The following is a 10086-nucleotide window of genomic DNA, read 5'->3' as shown; positions in this document are numbered from 1 at the left end:
AACAAGGTGCTTTATAACAACAAGTTGTTTTTGCGCTGATGCCATTACATTCAGGAATGAAGCAACAAGTATCATTAGTGCTGGATTTAAGAAAAAAAAAAAAAAGACATTCCCACACATTACTTCTATCGCAAGGGCTCTGTAATCACTGAAGGTCAAAAGCGTTACTTTCCCCTACCTCTGGGCATCATTTAAAAAGGAAAAACTGAATAGGATTCGGAGGGGGTGCAGTGGCGCAGTGGGTTGGACCGCAGTCCTGCTCTCCGGTAGGTCTGGGGTTCGAGTCCCGCTTGGGGTGCCTTGTGATGGACTGGCGTCCCGTCCTGGGTGTGTCCCCTCCCTCTCCGGCCTTACGCCCTGTGTTGCCGGGTAGGCTCCGGTTCCCCGTGACCCCGTAAGGGACAAGCGGTTCTGAAAATGTGTGTGTGTGTGAATAGGATTCCTGAAGATTTTTTTTTTTTCCAAACTCACTTTTCCACATTCCTGCATCTCTATTATTTGTCGAGTCTCATCTTGCCGGTGTTTCCTCCGCTTACAGCTAGATATTTGCCAGAAAGTAACGTGTAAAACATAGCAGCAAGGAACTATTTTTTAATCTAACAGTGAAAACTTTTATTGTTTATGTGTTTAATAAAGTCTCGCTGCACTATGTACAAAATAAGAAACAGCAGTGTAATTGCTGTCTCTGGCTCGTCTACACGCTGTTAACTAGAGTATTGGGAAACCGCTGAGAATTAAGACGAGATGCCGTTCTTGGCCCTCGCACCAAAAAGATGTTCCCTAAAGCCACATTCTCGAAGCCGCTAACAAGCGCCATTCGCGGGCAAAGTGATACATTTATGAGTCACTCATGGCTTCGTTTTCTTCCCGGGACTCAGGTGGACCTGGTGTAGCTGCTGTGGAGCTGAGCAGCGAGAAAAGGCTGTTTCGGCTCTCTTTCATACTTCTTCCTTACCCACATGTTGAAAAATACACTTTTATCCTACAGTAAACATTAAGTGGCGTGCGTGGCTCTTGTTCATTTCTATTTTAAAGTTATTAAAGTTTCTCTTCCTGCAGAATCCCAATTTGTACAAGACTCACTGTACTTTAAAAAAAAAAATTCCCTTCCCGACCGTGTGTGCACCAGCAAACCGTTCAATCATTTATCTTATTCTGTTCTCCGAAGTGGGGGGTGTGGTGGCGCAGTGGGTTTGACCGGGTCCTGCTCTCCGGTGGGTCTGGGGTTTGAGTCCCACTTGGGGTGCCTTGTGACAGAGTGGCGTCCCGTCCTGGGTGTGTCCCCTCCCCCTCCAGCCTTACACCCTGAGTTGCCGGGTTAGGCTCCGGTTCCCTGCGACCCCGTATGGGACGAGCAGTTCAGAAAGTGTGTGTGTGTGTGTGTGTTCTCCAAAGTGATTTACACTGATTTACCCATTTATACAGATAGGGAAAGTGTACCTTCTCAGTTCAAGATAAGTGCATTGGTCAAGGGCACTACGCTGAGAGGGGGGATTCGAACCTGGCACCTTGAAATCCATAGGTGACGTTTCAAGCTACTAGATGATGCTACTGTCCGTTCGAGTATTGACCACCAGCCTCACCTGTGATAAAGTTACACACACGCACATGCTGTTATGCTTTCCTGATCCTTCCTAAAACATTTTTGCATACAATCCATTTAACATCACCTCTTTGTTTCCAATATGTATCTTACAAAAGGCAATAGGATTCCCCACAGCCTAGTTTGCTACGAGGAAGCGATACTTTCACTACATCTCAGAAGCTATAAAAGACATCGAGGCTGAGCTGATGACATTACGGTCCTTGTGAGTGACGCTCAGGAGCGAAGGCGAGGCGCCGACCTCCCGCTTCCCAGGTGTGTCCCAGCTCAGCTCTGTTGTCATCGTTTCGAGGACAGTCTCAGGATCGTGAAGAGCGGCTGCAAAACACGCTTTGCAAACAGGTTGCTGGAGTCCCGGTTGAGTGTGGCGCTGGATACACTCGTAGGGACTGGGATGTGAGAAACGCAACTCAAGACATGTTGTGTAAGGAGAGTGAGTTACACTATCCCTCCACCTCGAGGCGAAGGTGGCATGTCCATCCACTCCGCTCCATCAGTGCGTTCGCTCTGCGTTCCTCAACCATTCAGTGTAAGAGTACCGTTTAATTCCCATCTCTCTTGGTGCCATGAATCCACAGGGGGGCAACAAGACACCGATTCTTCCTTGGAGACCGGAAGTGTTGGACTCCAGAGGTCATCACAGCCCCTCCCGTCCGCCCCGGTGCTCGATGGCCAACATCCCAAGAATGCAGAGCAAGAGCAAAAGCAAGGCTCCGGGTCCCGTCCTTAGGTACCACAATGTGCTGCTTCCCCGTGTCCTTCGTGCAGCTCACAAAGGGGTTATGAGACCGCAGGGGAACACTACGTGCTCTCGTAGGCTGCGATGAGCATCCCGAAGATCGTTGTGCGTTTCTGTTCGAGGACCTCAACATACAGAGCAAAAGCACTTTCCAGAGCGGCCAGCTCTCCTACGTTTACATGGAAAGTTCTGGAAGTACAGAAGGTGAAACTGAGGAACATCCTTTGCTTTCTCAAAGGCAGTTTTGTTTTGCCGTGAAGGTGAAGCAGATGTGCGATGACGGAAACTGGTCCCTCTTTGTCCTACAAAGGAACTGTCCGTCCTCGTTATTCCAGGGCAACGGTATCGCTCTGATGTCGGGACATGATACCTGTGACGCGGTCACCTTAGTCGATTTTCTGAGCACGTTCCTCAAAACATTCATGCTGTAGACAGAAAGTGAGGGACGAGCAGGAGGAGACGCCTGTTTTCTTGCGCTGGGTTCCACGCCCAGAACACCGGGGTGTTGCGAAGTGCATGAGACACGCTGCAAGATTTCCACCGTAAACATGTGCTGCGTTGCGTCCCTGCTGCCATGGCAACGCCCAGTGAGGGAGGGCTCGTGGGTTCAGCTCCCAGACGTTGTCTCCCTGGGCTGCAGTTGGAGCCACTGGCTGCGCCCTCTGTCCCGCGAGCGAAACACCCCCCTGCTCCCCCAGCCCTAATCCCCAGGTAAGTGCGCAGGCCCGTGCGGCCGGAGACACGGCTTAGCCGCGGCGCAATCTCATTAGAGCACCGCAGCTCTTTCGAAGCCCCGGCGAACGATGCTCTTGCTTCATCGGTGTTTCCGCCCAAAAGGAGGGGAGTGAAAAGTTCCTCCCTTTCTTGCAGCTCCTTTGAGTCCCTTTCAGCTCTTCTGTGCCGCTGGGAGTGTTTGTGTCTGTGCAGCTCGGCCCTCAGGACGCATCTTCCCCAGACAATAAGCGGAGGCACATGACACAGTAATTCCCCTTTCGATCTGGTTCTAACCACGGTGGCAAATCCTATTATTTTATCGTACCCGGTGTCCATGTGGGGTGTGGCGGTGGTGGCGGCGGTGGCAGCAGCGGCGTAGCGCCTCGACCTGTCGTCCCCAGCTGGAAGCCCCTCCTACTGTAGCGCCTTGACCTTGACCCTCACCCTGAAGTGATATACACACACACAGACACACTTTCTGAACCGCTCGTCCCATACGGGGTTGCGGGGAACCGGAGGCGAACCCAGCAACTCAGCAACTCAGGGCATAAGGCCGGAGGGGGAGGGGACGCCAGTCCGTCGCAAGACACCCCAAGTGGGACTCGAACCCCAGACCCACCGGAGAGCAGGACCCGGTCCAACCCACTGCGCCACTGCACCACCGCACCCCCCTGACGTGATACAGTAAAAATGTATTAAAGGGTAAATCACTGTAAAGTCTAACTTTCTAAGCGGGCCTGCAAGTAAACTAACTATAGTAATAATGCTGTAATCACAGTTTTAACATACTGTAGTAATTGCTCTCTTATAAATACGTTATTTTGACTTTCCTATAAATACCATGTCTTAATGCCCAAGGGAGTTTCTGTGGAGCTCATGGAGGTGAAAAGAGCTTCGTCCCGCAGGCAGTTTTGGAGGCTCCATGTAAGCGACCGCTAGAGGATGGACTTTGTCTGCTCTTCGCACTCCAGCAAGTCCCTCTGGAGGTGCTGCGCTCACACCGTGGTCCACGCTGCGCTCACACTATGGTCCACATTGATCAGAAAGACCTCATTTCTGCTGAGAAGCGCAGCGCTGCCTGCCGTGTGTCTCTAAAGATCAGCGCGGCGCCACGTTTTTGTTTCCTGCGATGAATGAGTGTGAGTGGAGAAAAAAAGCACATAAAACACACGTGGATATTCCATGTTGGCTCGGAACACTTTGTTCCCGCGGTCCAGCCAAAGCGATCCTCCTAGTGGATGCTGCAGCGGGGCCACAGCGCAGCAGGTTCGTAGCAGAACACCCTGCACGCACACACTTCGACACACACAGTCACGCTGAGCTGTAATCTCTGTGAAAGAGTTCAGTGCCCCGTGACACACACTCACCCATCAGGCTCAGCAGGGGGCACTGGTGCCTCACAGCTCCTGGCTTGTGCATTTCAGCGTGGGTTCGAATCCGGCTCAGTCTCCGTAGAGTTGATCTCCCTTCGGGTTTCCGACCGCTGTCCTTAATCGTGTGTGTGTGTGTGTGTGTGTGTGTGTGTGTGTGTGTGCTACTGCGATGTACAGATGTGTTTTGATCAATGTACTCTAGTGTACTGTAGTATGTAGCACTGTAAGTCACTTGGGAAAAGGAGTCAGTTGAATACTAGTTAACAGTCACTGTGGAGAAAAGTGTGTGATAAATTAATAATTCAATAAATTGTTCTGAAACACTAGTGTCCATAGTGTGACCTTTGATCCCTGAAGTCACTTGCATCAGTGTTTTTCACTTCCGCCGCTGTCCGACACATGTTGAACAGACAACGTGGACTTCTGTCATTAAACCTCTAAAGGTCGTGTGTGTGTGTGTGTGTGTGTGTCCTACTCAGAGTGACTCGTTTTGACTGTGAATTCTGCACAGCGCTGATAGTACTGTGATCTAGAAGTGCACTGTAACAGTACCACACTGTAACTGTATTGTACCACACTGCACCGTACTGTCTTATACCACATTGTGCTGCTGTACAGTACTGTACTATATCACACTTTCCTGTACTGCACTATATTACACTGTACCACGCTGAATTGTACTATATCTGCGAGTTCCGCTGCAACACCTCTCACCGCAGTTCACTTTGTGCCAGTGTCCTAATAATAATAGGTCGGCCGCACTTTACCGCGGTGCTCTGAGTGGACGTGCGAGCCGCTGATTTAAAATACTGTAAAGAACAAACGGGTTTGGGGGAAACCCATTGTTGGCAATTTTTCTGAAGCCAAACTAATCTGAAAAAGCACAAAAAAGTTCACAGTCATGGAGCTGAATCCAGCAGTGTGCGTGCGTGCGTGCGTGCGTGCCTGTGTGTGTGTGTGTGTGTGTGTGTGTGTGTGTGTGTGATTACAGTGAGACACACACACACACACACAAGGGGGGGTGGACTCAGCTGTGACCACTGGGCGAGAGAGAGAGCGAGAGAGAGGGAGAGAGAGAGAGAGAGAGAGGTGGACAGTGCGTCTCACACAGCGAGTGGACCGCAGTACGGAGCTACACAGCCGGGATGTGAGGAGAGGACACCGAGGGACAGGGATTGGACGGAGGGCGGAGGGACAGCACCCTCGCAGTGATCTCTCCAAAGGGGACAGATCTCAACCTGCTGTCCTCACTCACGTGGGACTTGTCCCTCCTGGATGCACCTCAGAGAAGCTGCTGGACCTGTTGTCTCACTTCTTGTGTCCACCTGATGGACATTACAAGACCGAGCCATTTCCACTGGAGCAAAACTGCAGCCGGACACAGTTTCATCCCACTATATCCGCCGTGTGCTGGGTCCATGCTGATGACCTGGAGAGTATAAAGTCAAAGACGGAAACGAGTCAAACGCTGACGCTGGACGCTGTTTGAAAGCCCAGGGAATGCAGGACACGTCCACCACGACAAAACAACATTTTGTTTGTTTGTTTGGGAACGCTGGGATAAATTCTAGCGAAGGACGTTCCTGAGTGAACAGCAGCGCTGAGTCGCGGTTCCGGACGGGTCCCCGACCTTGTGTGACCTTTGGGCGAGAGCTCTTCTCTGGGAGCGGACGCGGCGGGTCGTACGCTCACGTCCCCTCGGCAGAGACGGGACACTTTGCGATGTGTGTGAAGCAGGAGCAGGACGCACTCTGACACACTCCGACACGCTCCGAGCTCGGAGGAGGACCCCCCGCCTCACGGCGCCCTGGAGAGATGCTGAAAGGGAAGGAGACGGCGAGCGGCCAGCAGGGGGGGCTGCCCACACCCAGCAGCGGACCCCAGCGGTGACCCCCGACGCGACGGCCGCTCCGTGAGTGTGCGGGGGACACTCGCTGTGTCTCGTAACACCTGGCTCACCTGTGTGTGTCAAGTAGCAAACGAAACGTATAACCTGCGTCTGTCAGCTGACCTGTGTGTGTGTGTGTGTGTGTGTGTGTGTGTGTGCGTGTGTGCGGGTGTGTCCGGCAGCTCCTCAACATGCGTCCCATTTGTAATTGTTAATATCAATGTTTTGGTCTCAGTGCTGTGAACTTTTCTCACACCATCATTCCTCTGCTTTCTGTGGAAATATCACATATTTACATTTTCATATTTTTTACATATTTAATGAGTCGTCCAGAGCGCAGGAAGCCGCGCTCACTTCCGACTTTGTGACCTTTAATACTGTCAGTTTTCGCCCGAGTGAATCGTTTATATCATGTATCGCATTTATTTCTTTTTTTTTTTTAACATTTTTCATCCTTCAGTTCCCAACAATTCCGCCGCTGCCTGTATTTCCACACCCAGCCTTTAGGTGTCAGTAAAGTGCGTTCAGCGCCGCTTCGCTTCAACTCCCTCCCACGGTGTCTACAGCTCGGGTTCCGTGGTGCTGGGCGGCGGGAACGTTGCTCACGTTGGCCACAGAGAGGGAATCTTTTATTTGTAGTCATTTTAATTTACTCTTCTTTCAATGCAGCTTGACTTTGGAAAAACTAGTAAAAAAGCAGTGTTTCGCTGTGATGTGTACCTTCCCTCGCACCCTGCGCTGCACAACATCTTACCGATCATGGATGGACGGATGGATGGATGGACGGATGGATGGACGGACGTGTCACAGAGCGTTTTTTTATTCATCGCAGCTTTGTCTGCGTTTCAGAAGCAGGCCTGTTTGTAAGTGGGGACGTCTGCCTATTACCGCTCTTTCACGCGCTTGTGCCACACATGGCTCTGGAGCTTCTCACAGTTCGGGAAAGGAGTCCCTCGGTCCCTCTTGGTGACTTTAGGCTCGCGACTCGCCGCTGCTTCCGAATTCTGGCGGCGTCGCGTCGCCCCGCCTGTCTCCACGAGCAGGGCTGAGCGGCGGAGAATTTCCCCGCTCGAGGCGTGGAGTCCGTGTGGGCGGGAGGCGCCACAGAGTCGCTGTTCACCCTCGCAAACAGGCATTCCGAACGCGTCTCCGTTCCCAGTGGCCCGGTGGCCTCTCAAGGGCATTCCTTCAGCTTGTGGAATTCTCCTCGTTCTTCTTGGAATTGTGGGCACTGTACGGTGGCGTCCAGATTTCTGGACAAATCGAGTTGCAGATACACTCTGGGCGCTTTATGTGTCTCGCTGTAGAGGGGACATACGTACGGGCGGCACGGTGACACATCGAGTAGTGCTGCTGTCGCGCAGCACCTGTGTAGTGCGAGGGGACACGGGTTCGATCCCCGTTCAGCCTGTGTGGAGTTTGCATGTTGTCTGTGTGGGTTTCCTCCCACAGTCCAAAGACTGCTGTTCAGGTTCCCCCATAGTGTGTGAGTGACAGAGAGAGAGAGAGAGAGAGAGAGTGTATGTGTGTACCACTGATGTACGGATGAGTGACACAATGTAAGTAGTGTATCTAGCAGTGTAAGTCACCGCGGTGAATAAGGTGTGTGGGCTGACAGTAGCACTACACAGAGTTCATTGGACGTCACTTTGGACCCAAGGGCGTGATAAATAAATGTAGTGTATTTGTACTGTACACACACGTATCCAGGGAGCAGAAGTGTGTCTGTGACGGGATGTTTAGGAACCCAAAGTGTCTTTCACCTCGACAATAAATTCTCCATCGGTGAAAGATTATAAGAGAGGAGCCTTCATCCAGTCCTGGTTCGGCTTCTCAGAAAAGCCCACATGACGCACTTATACTGAGCAACTTGCGCAGAGCGGGGCTGCGGTGGTCTGGAGCCTATCCCGGAACCACCCCGGGCCGTTCTCATCTTTATTTCGTATGAACTTGAAACAACGAGTGCCGGAAAACAGTGCGTTACCTCCTCGACACTTTATTCTTTACGTGATCGATAAACGTGCGGCTGTGGAGACGTGTCTCTACGACTTTGCCGGGGAGGCCGCGCGAAACTTTGCCGCGCAACCGTAAAGTAGATCTCATCGACTCCACGGACGTCGGACCGATTCGTCCCGTGAACACGGGACGCGGCGCGGACGGTCCGAGGCCTGTCCGTCGCCCGCCAAGTACGGACGTGCTGCCGCGCAACGGAAGGACGGCGATCCGGACGGAAACGGTCGAGGCGCCGCGTCCCCGACGGAGACGTGTTAGGAAAGCCGACTCAGGGGTTCATGTCCGTGCGGAGCGTCGGTCACGAGACGCCGTCCCGGATGAGGACGTGTCGGTGGCACGCGGGCCACGCGGTTCGCACGGACGCGGATTCGGTGCCGGCCGGCGGTCTTATCGGACCTCCCGAGAGCGAAGGGGCGCGCGTGTGTGTGCGTGTGCGAGAGAGACGTCCGCTCGTGGGACTGAACCCGAGCCGACGCTCTCCCCTCTCCTCAGCGCGACCTTTGCGTACAAGAATATCCGCACGTTGACGAAGAAGCTCTCGCGACCCCGCGACCCTGCAGCTCCTGAGCCCAGCAGGAGTGTAAAGTGTGCAGAAGGGCGTCGGTGACGGGAGACGTTTTCCTCCGCGACGACGTCCCCGTTACCGCTGCAGTAAGCGGGGCGCCGCTGGGCAGGAAGCAGTCCGTCACCTCCGACACTTACATCCCTAAAGCAGACACACACACACCGACAACAGATTTTTTAGTTTAGCTCTACATACGTACAGAGCGGCAAGAAGGGAACTTTGAGCTAATAAGGGAAATAAATGTTGAATGTGATTATTCCTGATAACACAGGACTGATAACTCAGAACTCCAGCTGGTTCGTTGAGGAACGAAGAGGAGCGTTTGGAGCGCAGACACACAACACACACACACACCTTTCTGAAGTAACTTACAACAATTTACCAACTAATACAGCCGGGTCACTTCACATAAGCACCCGGTTCAAGGGTACTCCAGCTGAAGGCGGGATTTGAACCTGCAACCGCTCGGTCCAAAGAGAGCACTTCTAAACACGACACCGCCAGCCGTCCTCGTATCAAAGGCCCCAGATCTTCTTGACTTTGCCAATAGAAGTTTCTTTATTACCAGCACCGTTTGTCCTGCTTACGGTCTGCGGTCTGATTTCCGTATGAGGACTCGACCTCAGTTTCCCTCGCGACTCGTAACAGCAGCGTTTACAGGAGGGACCGGAGCAGCTCTTGGGCTACGAGCCCCGATGCTCCCGTCTCCTCCCGCCGCCCGCTGTGTCCGCTGGGAGACGAGAAGGACCGAGAGCCTCATTGTTCCCTCCGTAAAGGGAGAGGCCACAAGGCGCCGCGAACAATGTGTTTGTGTCCCACTCCTTGTGAATGAAAGGGCGGCTTTTTAACGCGGTAAAAACCGAGACGACGTTGACGGCGTTCGTTTTCGCCGACATCCCGTGCGTCCGAAGTGCTGAAGTCAAGGGCGAAATGCTTTATTATTTTGCTGATGCTTTTCTCCAAAGCGACTCAATATTCGCCAATTGACCCATTTCTCCAGCAGGGTAATTTTTTACTGTGCCTATTCAGCATAAGTACTGGGTGCTACAGCAGGAGATGGGATTCGAGCCCAAACGCAGAGACTCTAAGCGGTACACCAGGCCGTCTGAGGTGTCCGGTCAGGGATGTGGCTCAGAAAGATGAGTTCGGATGTTTTAAAATGCGGAACAAGAGCCGTCGGCGTCCAGGTGA

Source organism: Scleropages formosus, chromosome 1 (genome assembly GCF_900964775.1).
Source record: "Scleropages formosus chromosome 1, fSclFor1.1, whole genome shotgun sequence".
In the NCBI taxonomy this organism is placed as follows: Eukaryota; Metazoa; Chordata; class Actinopteri; order Osteoglossiformes; family Osteoglossidae; genus Scleropages; species Scleropages formosus.
Note: the sequence above shows the minus strand (reverse complement) of the source record.